The sequence below is a fragment of the Ambystoma mexicanum genome, chromosome 2p (assembly GCF_040938575.1).
Source record: "Ambystoma mexicanum isolate Mex_15411 chromosome 2p, UKY_AmexF1_1, whole genome shotgun sequence".
NCBI classification, from domain to species: Eukaryota; Metazoa; Chordata; class Amphibia; order Caudata; family Ambystomatidae; genus Ambystoma; species Ambystoma mexicanum.
This window is the reverse complement of record NC_090923.1, coordinates 80,044,030-80,063,780: the sequence shown is the minus strand read 5'-3', so window position 1 is coordinate 80,063,780 and position 19,751 is coordinate 80,044,030. Positions and strand designations below refer to the sequence as shown.

General features: G+C 46.0%; 1 protein-coding gene and 1 long non-coding RNA gene across 3 annotated transcripts in view; one reads left to right on the top strand and one right to left on the bottom strand.

The window, feature by feature from the left end:
- The window catches only part of LOC138566229 (uncharacterized), a 48,528-nt gene extending 33,884 nt beyond the window's left edge, over positions 1 to 14,644 (top strand). Inside the window, exons 2-3 of the long non-coding RNA XR_011301873.1 lie at positions 11,879 to 11,918; positions 13,791 to 14,644. This is a non-coding gene — a long non-coding RNA (uncharacterized lncRNA). The remainder of the gene's footprint in view (positions 1 to 11,878; positions 11,919 to 13,790) is intronic.
- Positions 1 to 19,751, bottom strand: part of LOC138566230 (G-protein coupled receptor 22-like) — a 1,714,615-nt gene that overhangs the window by 1,459,490 nt on the left and 235,374 nt on the right. The gene's annotated exons all lie outside the window — the stretch shown is intronic.

Genomic DNA, 19,751 nt, shown 5'->3' with positions numbered 1-19,751 from the left:
CAGACTCTTCCTCTACTTGATGTCTCCACCAGTCTCTCCCCTACTTCATGTGTCTGCCAGTCTCTCCCCAGCATCATGTATCTTCAGACTCTTCCTCCACTTGATGTGTCTGCCAATCTCTCACCCACTTCATGTGTCCGCCAGTCTCTCCCCCACTTCATGTGTCCGCCAGTCTCTCCCCAGCTTCATGTATCTTCAGACTCTTCCTCCACTTCATGTTCCTGTTAGTCTCTCCCTTTCTACTTCATGTGTCCGCCAGTCTCCCCCATGAGCTTCATGTATCTTCAGACTCTTCCTCTACTTGATGTGTCCGCCAGTCTCTCCCCCACTTCATGTGTCCGCCAGTCTCTCCCCAGCTTCATGTATCTTCAGACTCTTCCTCCACTTGATGTGTCTGCCAATCTCTCACCCACTTCATGTGTCCGCCAGTCTCTCCCCCACTTCATGTGTCCGCCAGTCTCTCCCCAGCTTCATGTATCTTCAGACTCTTCCTCCACTTCATGTTCCTGTTAGTCTCTCCCTTTCTACTTCATGTGTCCGCCAGTCTCCCCCATGAGCTTCATGTATCTTCAGACTCTTCCTCTACTTGATGTGTCCGCCAGTCTCTCCCCCACTTCATGTGTCTGCCAGTCTCTCCCCAGCTTCATGTATCTTCAGATACTTCCTCCACTTGATGTGTCTGCCAATCTCTCACCCACTTCATGTGTCCGCCAGTCTCTCCCCCACTTCATGTGTCCGCCAGTCTCTCCCCAGCTTCATGTATCTTCAGACTCTTCCTCCACTTCATGTTCCCGTTAGTCTCTCCCTTTCTACTTCATGTGTCCGCAAGTCTCTCCCCAGCTTCATGTATCTTCAGACTCTTCCTCCACTTCATGTTCCCGTTAGTCTCTCCCTTTCTACTTCATGTGTCTGCCAGTCTCTCCCCCATGAGCTTCATGTATCTTCAGACTCTTCCTCTACTTGATGTGTCCGCCAGTCTCTCCCCCACTTCATGTGTCCGCCAGTCTCTCCCCAGCTTCATGTATCTTCAGACTCTTCCTCCACCTGATGTGTCTGCCAATCTCTCACCCACTTCATGTGTCCGCCAGTCTCTCCCCCACTTCATGTGTCCGCCAGTCTCTCCCCAGCTTCATGTGTCCGCCAGTCTCTCCCCAGCTTCATGTATCTTCAGACTCTTCCTCCACTTCATGTTCCCGTTAGTCTCTCCCTTTCTACTTCATGTGTCCGCCAGTCTCCCCCATGAGCTTCATGTATCTTCAGACCCTTCCTCTACTTGATGTGCCTGCCAGTCTCTCCCCCACGTCATGTGTCCGCCAGTCTCTCCCCAGCTTCATGTATCTTCAGACTCTTTCTCCACTTGATCTGTCTGCCAATCTCTCACCCACTTCATGTGTCCGCCAGTCTCTCCCCCACTTCATGTGTCCACCAGTCTCTCCCCAGCTTCATGTATCTTCAGACTCTTCCTCCACTTCATGTTCCTGTTAGTCTCTCCCTTTCTACTTCATGTGTCCGCCAGTCTCCCCCATGAGCTTCATGTATCATCAGACTCTTCCTCTACTTGATGTGTCTGCCAATCTCTCCCCCACTTCATGTGTCCGCCAGTCTATCCGCAGCTTCATGTATCTTCAGACTCTTCCTCCACTTCATGTTCCCGTTAGTCTCTCCCTTTCTACTTCATGTGTCCGCCAGTCTCCCCCATGAGCTTCATGTATCTTCAGACTCTTCCTCTACTTGATGTCTCCGCCAGTCTCTCCCCCACTTCATGTGTCTGCCAGTCTCTCCCCAGCTTAATGTATCTTCAGACTCTTCCTCCACTTGATGTGTCTGCCAATCTCTCACCCACTTCATGTGTCCGCCAGTTTCTCCCCCACTTCATGTGTCCGCCAGTCTCTCCCCAGCTTCATGTATCTTCAGACTCTTCCTCCACTTCATGTTCCTGTTAGTCTCTCCCTTTCTACTTCATGTGTCCGCCAGTCTCCCCCATGAGCTTCATGTATCTTCAGACTCTTCCTCTACTTGATGTGTCCGCCAGTCTCTCCCCCACTTCATGTGTCCGCAAGTCTCTCCCCAGCTTCATGTATCTTCAGACTCTTCCTCCACTTGATGTGTCTGCCAATCTCTCACCCACTTCATATGTCCGCCAGTCTCTCCCCCACTTCATGTGTCCGCCAGTCTCTCCCCAGCTTCATGTATCTTCAGACTCTTCCTCCACTTCATGTTCCCGTTAGTCTCTCCCTTTCTACTTCATGTGTCTGGCAGTCTCTCCCCCATGAGCTTCATGTATCTTCAGACTCTTCCTCTACTTGATGTGTCCGCCATTCTCTCCCCCACTTCATGTGTCCGCCAGAATCTCCCCAGCTTCATGTATCTTCAGACTCTTCCTCCACCTGATGTGTCTGCCAATCTCTCACCCACTTCATGTGTCCGCCAGTCTCTCCTCCACTTCATGTGTCCGCCAGTCTCTCCCCAGCTTCATGTATCTTCAGAATCTTCCTCCACTTCATGTTCCTGTTAGTCTCTCCCTTTCTATTTAATTTGTCTGCCAGTCTCCCCCATGAGCTTCATGTATCATCAGACTCTTCCTCTACTTGATGTGTCTGCCAGTCTCTCCGCCACTTCATGTGTCCGCCAGTCTCTCCCCAGCTTCATGTATCTTCAGACTCTTCCTCCACTTCATGTTCCCGTTAGTCTCTCCCTTTCTACTTCATGTGTCCGCCAGTTTCCCCCATGAGCTTCATGTATCTTCAGACCCTTCCTCTACTTGATGTGTCCGCCAGTCTCTCCCCCACTTCATGTGTCCGCCATTCTCTCCCCAGCTTCATGTATCTTCAGACTCTTCCTCCACTTCATGTGTCTGCCAGTGTCTCCGCAAGAGCTTCATGTATCTTCAGACTCTTCATCTACTTGATGTGTCCGCCAGTCTCTCCCCCACTTCATGTATCTTCAGACTCTTCCTCCACTTCATGTTCCTGTTAGTCTCTCCCTTTCTACTTCATGTGTCCGCCAGTCTCCCCCATGAGCTTCATGTATCTTCAGACTCTTCCTCTACTTAATGTGTCTGCCAGTCTCTCCCCCACTTCATGTGTCCGCCAGTCTCTCCCCAGCTTCATGTATCTTCAGACTCTTCCTCCACTTGATGTGTCCGCCAGTCTCTCCCCCACTTCATGTGTCCGCCAGTCTCTCCCCAGCTTCATGTATCTTCAGACTCTTCCTCCACTTGATGTGTCTGCCAATCTCTCCCCCACTTCATGTGTCCGCCAGTCTCTCCGCATGAGCTTCATGTTTCTTCAGACTCTCCCTCCACTTCATGTATCCGCCAGTCTCTCCCCCACTTCATGTATCTTCAGAGTCTTTCTTGAATTAATGTTTCTGCCTGTCTATCCTTTCCTATTCATGTGTCTTCCAATCTCTCCCCAGCTTTATGCATCTTCAGGCTCTTACTCCACATCATATATCAATTATTTTCTCCCTTCATGTGTCCGCCAGTCTCTCCCCAGCTTCATGTATCTTCAGATTTTTGTTCTACTTCATGTGTCGCCAGAAGCTCCCTTCCTACCTCATGTGTACGCCAGTCCCTCACCAGCTTCATGTATCTTCAGATTATTGCTCTAGTTCATGTGTCGCCAAAGCTCCCTTCCTACCTCATGTGTCCGCCAGTCCCTCACAAGCTTCATGTATCTTCAGATTTTTGCTCTAGTTCATGTGTCGCCAGAAGCTCCCTTCCTACCTCGTGTGTCCGCCAGTCCCTCACCAGCTTCATGTATCTTCAGATTTTTGCTCTAGTTCATGTGTCGCCAGAAGCTCCCTTCCTACCTCGTGTGTCCGCCAGTCCCTCACCAGCTTCATGTATCTTCAGATTTTTGCTCTAGTTCATGTGTCGCCAGAAGCTCCCTTCCTACTTCATGTGTCCGCCAGTCCCTCACCAGCTTCATGTATCTTCAGATTTTTGCTCTAGTTCATGTGTCGCCAGAAGCTCCCTTCCTACCTCATGTGTCCGCCAGTCCCTCACCAGCTTCATGTATCTTCAGATTTTTGCTCTAGTTCATGTCGCCAGAAGCTCCCTTCCTATTTCATGTGTCCGCCAGTCCCTCACCAGCTTCACGTATCTTCAGATTTTTGCTCTAGTTCATGTGTCGTCAGAAGCTCCCTTCCTACCTCATGTGTCTGCCAGTCCCTCACCAGCTTCATGTATCTTCAGATTTTTGCTCTAGTTCATGTGTCGTCAGAAGCTCCCTTCCTACCTCATGTGTCCGCCAGTCCCTCACCAGCTTCATGTATCTTCAGATTTTTGCTCTAGTTCATGTGTCGTCAGAAGCTCCCTTCCTACCTCATGTGTCCGCCAGTCCCTCACCAGCTTCATGTATCTTCAGATTTTTGCTCTAGTTCATGTGTCCGCCAGTCGCTGTCTTCCTACTTCATGTGTCCGCCAGTTTCTCTGCAACGTCATGTATCTTCAGACCCTTCCTCTAATGAATGTGTCCACCAGTCTCTCCCTTTGTATTCTTTTGTCCACCATTCTCTCCCCCACTTCATGTATCTTCAGACTCTTCCTTTACTTCAAGTTTCTGCCAGTCTCTCCTTTCCTATTTCATGTATCCTCCAGCCTCTCCCCCACTTCATGTATCTTCAGACTCTTCCTCTAATGAATGTGTCCACCAGTCTCTCCCTTTGTACTTCTTGTGTCCACCATTCTCTCCCCCACTTCATGTATCTTCAGACTCTTCCTCTAATGAATGTGTCCACCAGTCTCTCCCTTTGTACTTCTTGTGTCCACCATTCTCTCCCCCACTTCATGTATCTTCAGACTCTTCCTTTACTTCACATTTCTGCCAGTCTCTCCTTTCCTATTTCATGTATCCTCCAGCCTCTCCCCAGCTTTATGCATCTTCAGACTCTTACTCCACATCATATATCCATTAGTCTCTCCCTTCATGTGTCCGCCAGTCTCTCCCCAGTGTCATGTATCTTCAGACCATTCCTCTACTTCATGTGTCTACCAGTCTCTCCCTTTGTACTTCATATGTCCATCAGTCTCTCCCCATTTCATGTCTGCCAGTCTCCCCCATGAGCTTCATGTTTCTCCCTCCACTTCATGTATCCGCCAGTCTCTCCCCCACTTGATGTATCTTCAGACTCTTCCTTGGCTTCATGTTTCTTCCAGTCTCTCTCTCCCCACTTCATATAGCCACCATTTACATTCCCATCTTCATGTATCTGCTAGGCTCTCCCTCCCCATTTTATGTTTTTTCCAATTTCTCCCTCCCTTTTCAGTTATCTCCAGTCCTCCCACTTCATGTATCATCCAGTTTTACTCTAGTTCACCTATCCACCATAATTCCCTTCTGACTCCATGTATTTGCCAGTCTCTCCCTCTCCCCTTCATTTTTCCACCAGCTTCTAGCTCCCTTTTCATGTATTGCCACTGTTCCCCACTTCATTATCCTGCCAGTCTCTCTCCCTCTTCATGTATCTATCCCTGCCTTTCTTAATGTAGTCGCCACTCTCTCCCCACTTCATTTATCTGCAGACTCTCCCCCCACTTCATTTATCCCTTGGTCTGTCCCTTCCCACTTCCTGTATCTGCCAGTCCTTCTCCAGCTAATCTATTTTCCAGTCCCTCCCCAGCTTGATATATCCGCTAGTCTACACTCACATTATGTATCTGCCAGTCTCTCTCCTGCCCCACTTCATGCATGGGCCAGTCTCTCCCCAACCTCAGGTATCAACCATTGTCTCCCTTACTATTTCATGTATCTGTCAGTTTCTCCCACACCTCTTGTATTTGACAGTCTCTCCCCCACTTCATGTATCCACCAGTCTCTCCCTCCCTACTTCATGAATCCGTCAGTCCCTCCCCTGCTTCATGTATCAGCCAGAGTCCCTTCCCCACTTCAGATGCCGCCATTCTCTCTCCCATGTTCATGTGTCTGCCAGTATCTCCCCTGTGCCACATATTCACTAGTCTTCTCTCTTTCTCACTTCATATTTATGCCACTTCCCCCCTTTTATTGTATCGCCACTCTACCCTATCCACTTCATGTATCCGCCAGCTTCTCCCTGCACTCCATCTATCCACCAGTCTCTCCCTACTGACTCAATGTATCAGTCAGTCTCTTCCTCCACACTTATATTTTCACCAGTCTCTTCCCCCACTTAATCTGTCCACCAGTTCCTCCCGCCTGGCTCCATGTATATGCCAGTCTCTCCCTGCAGACTACATGTATCTGCCAGTCTTTCCCTCACCACTTCGTTTTTCCACCAGTTTCTACTTCCCATTCCATTTTTCACTACTTTTCCACTTCATGCATCTGTTAGTCTCTTCTTAATGTCACAAAGCAGACTGGTTCCCAGAATAAAGGCACAAAATGTGAAGTGTGGTTCAGCAGGTTTTATTAGAGGGCGTGTACAGGCTTGGGCCAGGGCAGGCAATCAAAAGAAATATGCCCATCACTCACAGTCTATGGATAGTGGTTTCCTTGACCGTGTTCAACGATCCTTCAGTATTATGAGTAGGTCCTTTGAGTATTATCAGTAGGCCACTTGAGTATTAGGAGTGGGCCACTTCAGTATTATGAGTAGGCCCCTTGAGTATTGGTCACATGAGTATTATGAGTAGGGGCCTAGAGTATTACAAGTCAGCCACTTGAATATTATGAGTGGGCCACTTGAAAATTATGAGGTGGTCACATGAGCATTATAAGTAGGCAATTTGAGCATTATCAGTAGGCCTCTAGAGTATTACGAGTAGGCCTCTAGAGTATTACAAGTAGGCCACTTGATTACTATGAATGGGGCACTTGAGAATTATGAGTGGGGCACTTGAGAATTAAGAGTAGGCCACCTGAGTATTAGGAGTAGGCCACTTGTATTACATGTAGGCCACTTGAATATTATGATCTGGCCCTTGGTTTATTATGAGTAAGTGACATGAGTATTATGTGTAGGCCACTTGACTATTATGAGTAGACCACTTGAATATTATGAGTGGGACACTACAGTATTATGAGTGGGCCATTTGAGCATTACGAGTAGGCCACTTGCATATTATGAGTGGGCCACATGAGAATTATGAGTGGGCCATTTGAGTATTACGCATAGGCCACATGAGTATTCTGAGTAGGCCAGTTGAGATTTAAGAGTGGGCTACTTGAGAATTATGAGTAGACCACTTGAGAATTATGAGTAGGCCACTTGAATGTTATGAGTGGGCCATTTGAGAATTATGAGTGGGTCAATTATGAGTGGGTCAACCGAATATTACGAGTTGGCCACTAAAGTATTATGAGTAGGCCACTTCAGTATCATGGTGATGGGTGCTTTTAATACATTTCTACAGTCCAGAATTTGGGCTTCCCCTCAGAATCCATGCAAAACGCTGTTTGAAGCAAGTCTCTTGCAAATGGCCAGAGTTGTAGGCAGACTGTCATCCACACCTGCACTTCCACTGGCATTTTCCTTCTCTCGAGTTCTAGCTATCTGGCCCAGCAATCCAGTCTCACACTCTTCTCCTCGACATTTTGCCGCATGCTTACCCCTATGCTTCCATGTTCTTCTCCTCCTCGTCTTTAGGCCCAGGCTTTACTGGAACCTCATCAACATACTTGTTTCTCCACCAATTCCAGGATCTCCCCCTTTGATTGTCGGAGTTCACCTGATTCTCATTTATCACTTTTTAGATGTACACATACATAATTTGGTATTGAACTTACATTAAACACACTAAACATGTCATTGAGCAACTTGAATCAATTGTCTGGCAAAATAATTACAGATCTGTAACTATGGATGCTACCTCATTATACATGAGCATACAGCATGATAAAGGATTGTTAACAACAGAATGATTTTTAAATCACGCTCTCACCCTTTCTTTGCGCAAAATAAATTGATAGTAACAATGCATTCACATTAAACAAAGACATCTTTTGTTTTGATGGCCAAATCTATCAACAACAGCAAGAAACAGCCATGGGAGCAAAATATGCCCCAGCTAATGCCTATCCTTTAATGGGACATTTTGACTTAGAACACGCATGGACACACTCAGCATTTATCACTCAGAATAATAGTTTTCTGGGGTTGTTTCTTTCCTAATTGACTGCTCTTCCCAAGTCTTCATGGGCACCTTCTCCTCTCCTACTTCATTCTCCACCTGTGGTGTCCCCCTGGATCTATCCTCTCCCCTGGATCTTTAACATCTACCTTGCTCAGCTGGCACTCCTCATCTCCTCCTTCTCCCCCAAATTCCAGTGTTATGCAGACAACACTGTTTTACAGACTTCCTGCTGACTCTCTCGTACCTTCCTTCATCCCTGACTGCCTATCGGCCATCCAGGCCTTGTGTACTTCCAACGATATCTGCCTCAATACCAGCAAAACAGAGATCTTCCGATTAGGACCCCTGCTCCATTCTTCTCCCCTTCTCTCTGGCCGCCCACCTTGGGCTCTCCCCCTGCTCCTTCTTCTGAAGCCAGAAACCATGGCGTCATATTTGACTCTTTTCTCTTCCTACTCCCTCAGACCGAGGACATTGCTAAGAAGTCCAACTTTCACCTCTTCCTTCTCAAAGAAATTCTCCCTTTTCTCACTTTCCCCCAGAAGCTCAATGTTTCCCTGGTTCTCTCTAGGCTTGACTATTGCATTAGCCTCCTCCTCCTCAATCTACTTTCTTCCACTCTACGACCACTTCAACAAATCTAGAATAGAGCAGCAAGACTTATCTTTGGCCTTAAGCCCAGGTACCACATATCTCCTCCACTAAAAAGTTTTCACTGGCTCCCGGTTGCTGCACGGATCAAATTCAAATCCCTCTGCATCATCCATAAGGCTGTCTGGGGCCGTAGACCACCAAAACTGCAACTCTCTCTTACAAAATACTCATCTTCTACACCTCTTTGTTCCTCTGGCACCAACTCTGTGTGTAAAGCGTTTCGCTAAACAGAAAGCAGGAGGTTGATCTCTTTCCTCAGCTGGATCCCTCCTATGGTACAGCCTCCTCCTCCCTCTGCATCTTGAGCAGGACCTTTTTAAGTTCCGAAAAACACCTCAATACTTTCCTTTTTTCTCCTTCCTTCCCATCTTCACTCCTCTGCTAATGTCACAGTTGCTCTGATTGATGTCTTGGGCCCTTATGCATCCTCGGGCCCCTGATGACTCACACCCAATCTCCAGCTTGTGTCTACCTCAGCACTTGCTTCGGCACTCCCTCCACCTTGGAGACTCACACTTTTCCACCCAACACATCTCCTGGCCGCATAGCACTTACCATACATTCCACTTCATCTGCGGCTCACCCTCAGGCATGGACACCCCAGCCCCCACCACACTGTCCTCTTCCTTGCTGCACTTGCACATTCTGAATACTTACAAGGCATAGTAGGTTTGTCTGTTCCTCACCCCAATGTATTATATTGTGTGTTTTAAATTGCACTTCAATCCCATGTTTCCTCCGTGTTGTCCCGTGGGTGCTTTGAAACAGAATTTCTTTGCTGTATAAGTGCCTAACAAGCAAACAATATATAAATCGATGATATAGTAATTATTTGGAATGGTGATGTGCAACCGCTTTTTGAATACACAAGTGTTTTCAGCAACAATGATTACAATATTAAAATGATGATGGGTCATAGTAGAAGCAAAATTAGTTTATTGGATTTGGAACTCTATGTGCACAATAACTTGGTACAACAGCTCTATCACAATCCAACAGCTGGTAATAGTATCTTGCATACATGCAGCAACCATCCTGCCCACATAATTAAGGATATACCGTATGGAGAATTAAAAGACATTGGGCATCATTACGAGTCAGGCAGTAACCTCCCTTATCTGTACACTTGGAGTGCGTGGGTCTCCTCCTTCTGCTCCTCCTCCACTACCCTTTGCATAAACGTGCACACCAGAGAGTCCACCCGATGTATTCATCATTTTGATCTGATCAGCGGGAGCGTGATCCACGCTGCTGCTGCTCACCTGCACCTTTTGCTGGTAAGTGGAGTGCATCATGTGTGTGCAGTGCATGGCATCTTTGTGTTGCACCTTCACTTTTAGGCCTCTCAGTTGTTCACTCTGACAATTTGCTTCATGTTGGTAATGGCCGCCCTCTTCCTCGGCACAGGCGTGCCTCAGAGGGTTGCCATGGGGTCATGTCAACATGGCTTCTGATGGGCTCATTACTGCTATTTCTCATCCAACGAGACACTGGCAGGCGTGAAGCTGGCCCCCTACCATAAGGCCCACACCTCAAGACCCTGTATGCTACCTGGTCAGGCCTGAGGCCGTCCTCCTAGCCCTCACTTGACAATTTGAGGTGGAGAAGAACCCTACTCACTCTGCCACTTGATCTCAATGGACTATCTATAACTTGCTCTTGGTAAGTTAGTTCCCTTACTAACTTCCTCAAGCCTCCTCCTCGCTGTCTTTGCATCTATCTAATGTGACTTCTACAGCCCTTGCACTGTGCCAATTTTACCTGGCGGAAACCACTGATTGGGGGCCCTAAGGCTAGACGGGGAGCAACATTCTGAATAATCTGAAGTCTTTGAATAAAATAATCTGGTTGACCTAGGTAGATCCCATTACAATAGTCATTAGGTCAAGGCTCCGATCCTGGAACACATGCGAGCAATACAAAATCTTCAGTATCCGATGGCAACACACTACCAGAAAGAGCATTTGGATACACCTGTTGATCTTTAAAAATGTGTGGAATTAGAAATAACAGATCCACCCCTAGAGGAGGTAATAGAGAATTAAAACTTTGACAACAGGAAAAGGCAGAAGGATCCATCTAATGGACAAGTGCCAAACTGGACTGAATAAAGACAATGGGCCTCATTATGAGTCCAACGGTAGCCGTGGCGGAAAAACCGGCAGGCTGCCACTGGACTCATAGTGAATTACCGCCTCCGTGATTGCCAGAATCACTGAGGCAGTACAAGCCCAGAGACCCGGTAATTCCGGAGGCGGAATTCCGTTAATCCCCATTCCCATGGAGGCCCATAGGACAATGACAGAGCCGGTGTTTCCATTTCCGTCTGCAGGTGGGTTGCGTTACTCCTGCCAGGTCAGACCTGGCGGGAGTGACACTAGCCACCAGCAGAACTCGTAATCTGCCGGTCCGGACACAACGGTGGTGGCGGGATTACCGCCACCGTTGTTTCCGTACCGGCAGACTCGTAATGAGGCCCAATGCCTTTTTTACTAAATTGTAATGATAAATTAGAAGGCAATTGCCCATAAGTTTAAAACATTAACTTTTGAGTTGAAAAAGCCATCAAAGTTTACATGTAAGAATATATTTCCAAAGATTGCTATCATCCCAATATCCTTTTTATTCATTGTTGAACTCATTTCCATATTGTTCCTATTTCTTTACATTTTTATATTTTTCATTGTTTTGAAGTAGCAATGATCGCTTCATTCTCCTAATATTACCGAAATGGCCATTGTAGCAGTCGAGACGTCCTCGCATGCTACGTGCGCAAGATGACGTTACGCACTGCTACAAATGGCGACCATTTTGGAATGCCAAATCCTCGTGAATTGGTGTGATATTTCGCTCAGACTGGACTATCATATCTAGCTCTATTCCTCTAAAGTATGAGGTAAGAAAGATGAATGTTGTTAACGAATGACTTCAACTACCTACATCTCATTCTTAGTATAGAGACTTTTGACATAGAGATATTTAGAAACAAGTTTTGTTTTGCCTTTTCAGATATGTATTTCTATAGGAAACAAGACAATCAGATGCAATTTATAAAGCACAGTTTTGTAATCATACACATTAGTATCTGACCTATATCTTTTTCCCTTAATATGTGGATACAATAGCGGTGAACTGAGTTATTTGAAACAAATGTTTTCTTTTTCACAGCAAAATTGGTACTTTAAAGCCGCCTGATGAGCTACTTCAGGTAAGTAGTGGGACATGTGAGGTTAACATAATTTATGGAATTTATAAACTTCTTTGATGTTGAAGTTAACAAAATGTAAAGACGACAACAACAAGAATTATAAAATCCATAAAATCGATATACTTTTTGATGATGGAATGAAAAAAGAAAAAGATATCTTAGTTTAAGTTGTATTCTATATATCAGCAATAAGGAATGCACATACACTATTCATGAGGATCGAAGTTGACCACAATGTATTGGGAATATAAAATGATGTCTAATTAGGTGCTTTTGACAGTCCAACTTTTTTCACTTTTAAACTATCACTTTGGTTCCCCTGGATCATTACAGACCCCTATGTCTCCCCCACTCACCTCTACTACCTGTCTCCCAATGGTCCTCCGCTCCTCTCCTTTCTCTGTCTCCTCCACTTCCAACTCCTCCTTCTTCTTCTCTCCCCAAACACTGGAGGTTACACTTCTCCTCTCACCCCTTACTTTTCCTCCTCTCTCCACTTCCTAGAGTGATTTGGGTTTTCCTTGTGTGCATGCACAGGGAGAGGGCTACACGTCAGAGGAACCTGCTTCTGGGTAGTCCTCTGCCATTTGGGCTACATAGTCTATTTTGCAAGCTCACAAGGGCCACATTTCAGTTGTTCCCGGTCCTTGCAGTGAGACCGAATGTGATCTCTAGAATGTAACTCTTATGACAGAGGTTGTAACTCTCTGAGCCGCTTAGTGGATACAATACATAGTACCTTAACCCCTTAACTGCCAGTCTATTATGCAAGTCTATGCAAAAAGGACAAGCATACTCGTCGTAGAGACAGCAGATGTGCCAGCTCTTTGGATTAGGATGGAGACTACTGTTACCCATATATCACCCCCCTGTAGGGAACAATGACACAAGTGACCCTTCTGTGGCCATCCACTTCCTCCTGTTAGTGGCAGGGGTGGGGGCATCCAGTGGATGCACGTCACCCTCGGGCATAGTATCGAGCAAGGTGTCTTGTGGTGGATCACAGCCCCCTTGGGGCTCTCACCATCCACCCTCAACTCTACGCAGAGGACTTTGTCCCGAGTCACACTTCATGTAGCCCCCACTTTCTCCCTCCCATTCATGTATAACATAACAGGTGTGTTTGTAAGTCAATGGGCCTCATTACGAGGTGGGTGGTAAGGGTTAACGGGCACCGGTAAGGGGACCGGTGCCGGTAAACCCTCACCACCCTATTCCGAGGTCCCTTAGCGGGAGCCGCTAAGGGACCAGGGCACTAATAACAGGCCCGCTATTAGCTCCATCCCCATTCCCATTGATCCCTATGGGGGCTCGAATGGGAATGGGGAATGGTTCTCGGAATGGGGACTTACCGGGTCCTCCAAGGTTGGAATGACCCGGTAAGTCCCTATTTCGAGAACCCGGACCCGGAATGCGGTAAGGGGGTAGCCATGGTGCTATTAGCACCATGGCTACCTCCTACCTCGTAATGAGGCCCAATGGTATTCTACTCCGCTTTGCAAATCCCATCACAGGGTCTTCCAGTACTGTCTGCAGTCTCCCTCATCATTCCCCAAATCCTACTTTGACATCTCAATCTAACAGCCTCTAGCCCCTTATGCGCAGAAGCAGACAAGGCACTGGCCTATGGGGGAATGGGATGGAGGGGGTGGGCATCTCCACATTCCATGTAGACTGTGAAATTAGCAGACTGTGAAGGATCACAACAGCCACAAAGTGCAGCCCATGTCCTGAGATGGTCATTTAACGTGCATGTCATGCATTCGTATTGTATTAATTCATGAGGACTTCTCCTTAGCATCCAGGCCTTCTCTCTTGTCCAGTTGCTGTGCTGTCCTTATTCCAATTAGTAATTGTATGTATCCATCTCAGGGGAAAAAGGCAAAACCAGGAGCCAATGGGTCGCCAGAATGGAATCCAAGAAGTGCAAGAATGGGAAGACCAGAAAACAGGCATTCTCCTGCTCTGCTCCTACACTCTGGAACAACCTTCCTGATAACATCAGGCTGGCTCCCTCCCTCCTGCGACTCTGAAGATCCTGCTCTTTAAGGAACGCTTCAATGACAAACGAGGACCAGTGTTTACCACTCCCTCTCCTGTACAGCACTCGCTGCTTTCCAGCCAGGTTAACTCTAATTAAATCCACTAAGTAACTAGTTTCTGTTTGTAGAATGAAGTGCCGCCCAGGTAACAAAAAGTGGGCACTTTAAATGCCATTTAATTTTCATTTATTCATAACATTTATTTCGTCCAGCAGCATTTAAACAATTCAGTTCACGTAATGGTATGGTATGGTAATGTTTATTTATTAAGCGCCTAAACACAGGCAAGTGTTTCAAAGCGCTCAAGGCGGGTGGGAACACGGGGAAAAACAGCGGTCATTCAGAGCCCTTGAAATTCGGAGACAATAATAGTCTGGGCAGGCAGAGTAAGTGCATATAATACATTTCACATTCGCGACACAACAAATAGGCCCGTAACAGTGATTCTGCAGTTTTACCAAGTGCATTTTGGGGTGAAGACAAGACAAGGGGGAACAGACAGACGATCTTCAGGCGCAGTGTATACGTATCGTGCAAATGCACAGACCGTCACAGGGAGGGGGGTCCAAGTGCACCGAGTCGGTGGAGCCTGAGGTAAGTGCAGAGAGAGCCACTCACTGCAGTAATTTCTAAAGTGCTGTAAGGGTGGGTGGGGTGGAGGGCCCTGAGACAAGTGCGAGAGAGGACTGGTGAGGGTGCCCAGGACCTGTGGTACTCTGAGGTACACCAGCCGGCCAATCAGCGGCCAATCAGCAAGCTGTAAGGAAGAGGAGGGAAAGTGGGAAAGAGCAGAGAGCTAGGTTAGCAGGGTAGAGGGCGAGAGAGAAGGAAGAGGAGAAGAGGAAAGTCTTGAGGAGTTTCCGGAACCTAAGAAGATCAGGCTCAAGATGGAGGACAGTAGGGAGGCCGTTCCAGAGAGAGGCACCTGCTGAGGATGAAGATCTCCCTCCAAATCTGTGCTTGAAGAACTGGCTCACTTGTGGATAATGGAGAGGGTCTTAAACTTGATCCTTGCAGCCACGGGGAACCAGTGAATGGATTTCAGCGCCAGAGAGATGCAGTCCCTGGGCTTGAGACATAGGATAAGTCTCGGGGTTCTGTTCTGGATGAGTTGCAGAGGCTGCACGGCAGAAGCAGGGAGGATGAGGAAGAGGCTGTTGCAGTAGCCCAGCCAAGAAAGAACCAGGGCTCTGGAGACAGTGAGCCACTGGGGGAAAGTGAGGAAAGGTAGAGTACCTCTGAGGAGGTGTAGCTGATAGACATTTTAGAGATGTCCAAAATGTGGGAAGAGAAGGAGAGAGGTAGGTCGGACCCAGGAAGCCTTTTGGACAAGGCAGAGGGTCTTGAACTTGAACGTACATTAAACCAATAAAGGAACAATCATATTAAAATATCGGCCCAGTGTTACTAAAATGTACAGCAAATAAATAAATTGAAAATACAGATCAAATCCACCTCAGCCATGAACACAATTCATTTCACTTCAGAATCTAATGCATCTAATTTATTACTGATATAACATCATCAGCTCAGTGATGCTAAATATTACGATTATAACCTCAATTGCAAATATGTCACAAGGCCTCATTACAAGTATGGAGGCAGCCCTGGCATGGCTGCCTCCATAACAGGTTCCTCCAATGAGGACTTACCGGGCTATTCCAACCATGGAGGACCAGGTAAGTCCTCATTGGAAAAACCCCCATAAGGCTCAATGGGAATGGGGAGGGAGCTAATAACGGGCCCGTTTTACCAGGCGTCCTTACCAGGTCCCGCAAGGGAACCTCGTAATCGGGCGTCCCGTAATGATGGGTGCCAGTCCCGTACCGGCACCCTTCATTACGGGAGCGGCATGGCCGTAATGAGGCTCACAGTCTTGGAGTTGAATAAAAACTGATCTCGCTAATTCCATGACCAATCAGAACAGGTTTTGGCCATATCATTCTCAGTCTGCAGTGCCATGGGCATCCAGGATTCTGGATCCATTTGCAATAGTAGGACATGTGGGGGCTTGAGTCCAGGGGGAGGATGCAGGATGCCAAGAAGCATTTTAGTAAATTAGGATTGTGAGTACCTCCCCTCTGGAAAATCCAAGCCTGCCCTTAGGCACCTGTAGGATACACTTTCGGCACCTGTAGGATACACTTTAGGCACCTGTAGGATACACTATGTTGGGTGCATGGCACTATAAACGGTGCTCCAAGGCCCAATCGCCAGCTGCGAAGATAAGAATCAGCTTGCATCACATGTTTATGTAGCACTTTATGCCGATTTCCGGCAACTTCTTAGCACTGTAATGTTAGTCGTTACTACAGCATCACACGATTTAATACTACTCAATTGCTGGATCTCAAGGAGGGAGTAGGACGTGTTGGGATTTGCAGCTGTTGCCTGCAGACTGAACAACGATGCCTGTGCATGGCACACACTGAAGAAGGATATCTGTGTGTGAGCTATCTTGCTGTGCACAACACCACAACCCATACAGTAAAATGGGTGAACCATCCAGCCAGATATCTACTCTGGCTGTTGACTACTCACATGCTCTGGTACACTTAATTCATGGTGGATTTATAAAGTTAGAGACTCTGCTGCACTGTCCAAAGGGTATACATACTTAACGATGGTGGAATGCTTTCATAAATTCTCTGAAGATGGGCTCCTGTGATGTGTTATTTACATAGCGCTTTCACCAAAGCTCTTTACAGAGAACATATTTACATACAATATCACCCAGATGAAGTTGGTACTCATTTGTCGACCCCAGAAGGATGATAGGCTGAGTTGGCCTTGCCAGGATTTGAACCTGCGACCACATTCAAATTGCAGCAGCAAGTGCTTAACCTGCTGAGTTATCTTACCCGCTCTGCACTGTAATGTCCACTGTCGTAGGATCAGCGAGAAATATTCAGTGAACCCTGTATTTAATTGAGTAGATATCACTCACAGGATGCCACCAGTCACTTTTCCTTTTTTATTAACAGCGTCCCCCCAACCCGCTATCTGACGTAACATTCTCAGCTGTCCTCAATAGCAGGATTCTTCCTGATAACTGTCTGTAACTTACTAAGATGCTACAAGCGCCTAGACACCCAAGGGTACACACGCTATACACATGTTGTGTTAAAATAAACAAATACATAAACTAAGGGATATGGCCTAGCTGCCACAAAATTCCACTCAGTGGGAACTCACAGAAGGCTGCCAAGAATTCCTTCCAAATACGCTTGTCTTAAGATTGGAAAGTGTGGGCCAAACTCAAAGACTCCGCTAAGAGAGACGCCACGTCTCCAAGAGGAAACAACCATTACGTAGAAAATAAAACAGCTAAGGAAGTCCAACAATCTAAGAATTAAACCAAATTCATCAAAATTAATCAAACATTAGATGAATAAAATTAAAGGAAAAATAGTGAAAAATTAAAGAGCAAGAAAAAAATATAGGTATCTAGGTAATCAAAAATAGTCCATGTAGGATTGAAGACCAAAAGTTGTTTCTTTTTTGTTCTTGGCTCTCACTTCAGAGTTTGGACGCTGAAATCTCTTGCAGTTTTGCAAAAGTGAAACCAAAAGTAGTTCCTAGCCCCGGAAGTTGAACAGAAGAGGATGTGTACTATTTCCTACACAGGAGTGTGGTTGCAGACCAGACATTCAATCTACCCCTCTTGCTGAAATCTTAGCCTTACTGGGATCACCCACATAGAGTTGCAAACCCTGCCCCAGTGCAAGGAGGAACAAGGTTCAGGACCAATAGTTCTAAGCACAGAGCATGGCAGGAACCCAAAGTTATGCCTAAAATGGCCCACCCGCTATATGCCATGCTCCCTAAAATACAAAGAGATTCTTAACACCTTTGTATGAAGCAGGTAAGGTTACCCTATTAAAAACTCAAGCCTACTCAAGCCTACACACAGGGGAAGTAACAAGGCTAAAATATATACACTTGGTACATACCATTAAGTGTGCAAATAGCGTATGGCTGTTTATTATATGTAAATGGCACTTTAGTTTATGATTGTATAAGGTAATAGTGTTACAGTGTGTGACGTAACAGTGCATGGCATAAGACCATGTGGCGTAACAGTGTGTTGCGTGATGTACTAGTACATGTCAATTTCGTACATTGACGCATACCTCTACACTTTGTATGTGAGATACACATGTACTGTGCATATTATGCATGGCTGTGTGCTGTTTGTATGTGGAGTTAACAGTGTGTGGAGTAGCAGTGGGTGGAGTAACAGTCTGTGGCTTATGACTGCTTGGCGTAACAGTGTGAGGCATAATGTACATTTTAATTTTGTCCATTCACACTTAGATTTCCTGTTTGTATAAGAAATGTACATGTATTGAATGTATATGAGAAATAAGGTCACGAATGAAAAAATAACTATAAGTGAGTGTGACGTGACGTAACATTGCTTAGTGTAGGTGTGTGTTGTAACAACTAGGTCCCCTTTTTTCCTAGGAGTTAATAACAATGTATTCAGTGTCAGGAAGGAGAAAATGTCCTTTCTTTGATTCATGATTTTGACTTCATGCACTTTATACAGTTGGTTGCCTTGTGTTAAAACACTACACCATATTTCTTTGCATACATTGCACATTTAGGCAAACCACTAATGATTATGTATTTGTATGTTTTGTCTGTTAATTTTCTTTAAGCATTTGCTACCTTTCCTTGATGCATTTGTTAAACAAGATGAATGTGTTTTGATTTATATGCACACAAAAAACTAAAAAGTATCATGTTAAACTGAATGTAGAGAAATTGTCTCTGCACCTACTAACACTGGCTAAATAAAAAGCTACAGTGTAATCTTTAAGGGCTTAACTGCTCGTCTTCTTGATTACGCATGAGAGTTAGCTTAATGAAATGGCTTTTGGCATACCAAGCATGCTGAATAATCCAGCCTTTACAAAAATGTATATGTAGAGTGACCCAAAGCAAGTGGTAGGACGCCATCTCTTTTGTTTCAAGTATTATTAGCTCTTAAATTCTCCCACTTTTCCATGAGCTGACCCTCCAGTTACCTAGTGTGTTGTAAGTGTGTCTGCACTACTACAGTGTGTGGTGTAAGGCGTATAAGCAGTTTGCCTCTTTACTATGTTTGGAAGAGTGTTTTGCATTACGTTATACTAAATGTACACATTCTATAAGTCTGCAAAATGCATGGGCATTGAAAGTAAAGTGTCTAATCCTTTCTATTACATACATGTACACAATAAAAACTACAGTGCATATCGCATACATAGGAAAATACATGAAAGTAGGATGTCACCACCATGTTGCTTTCTAAATGTACACTAGTGTGTGTCTGTGTGTCTCTCTTGGTGTACACATTTTACAGACCGTACATCTATGGTTTGTACACTCTGGTGCACAGTGGCCGTGTGTTTGTCTTTGTGTGCATGTGTGTGTGTTTATATGTACCTTTATATATGCTTATGTGATTTTTCATATGCATACTGATGTTCCTCGGTCCGGTAAGGTATCAGAAGCTCTGCAGTGAATGGAGAGGCAATGGGTCAAAGGGTCTCTATGCGTGGAAGCAGGATTCAGAGAAAAGGCGAGCACACCAAAGTCCTAGCATGAGAAGGTTTTCTGGCCGTATGCCCTTTCTGGCCCCGATAAGCCACACAGGGAGTTTCCCTTTGCTACTCTTGGCCCATAGATGAGGATAAGTGGACAGGGAGACTCAATATCAAGGGAGGCAGTCTGGTACATGGGCTTCTGGGAGCCACTCCAAGTGCTCAAGATGGCTTCCAGGCTTCCAGCCAAGATGCAGGCA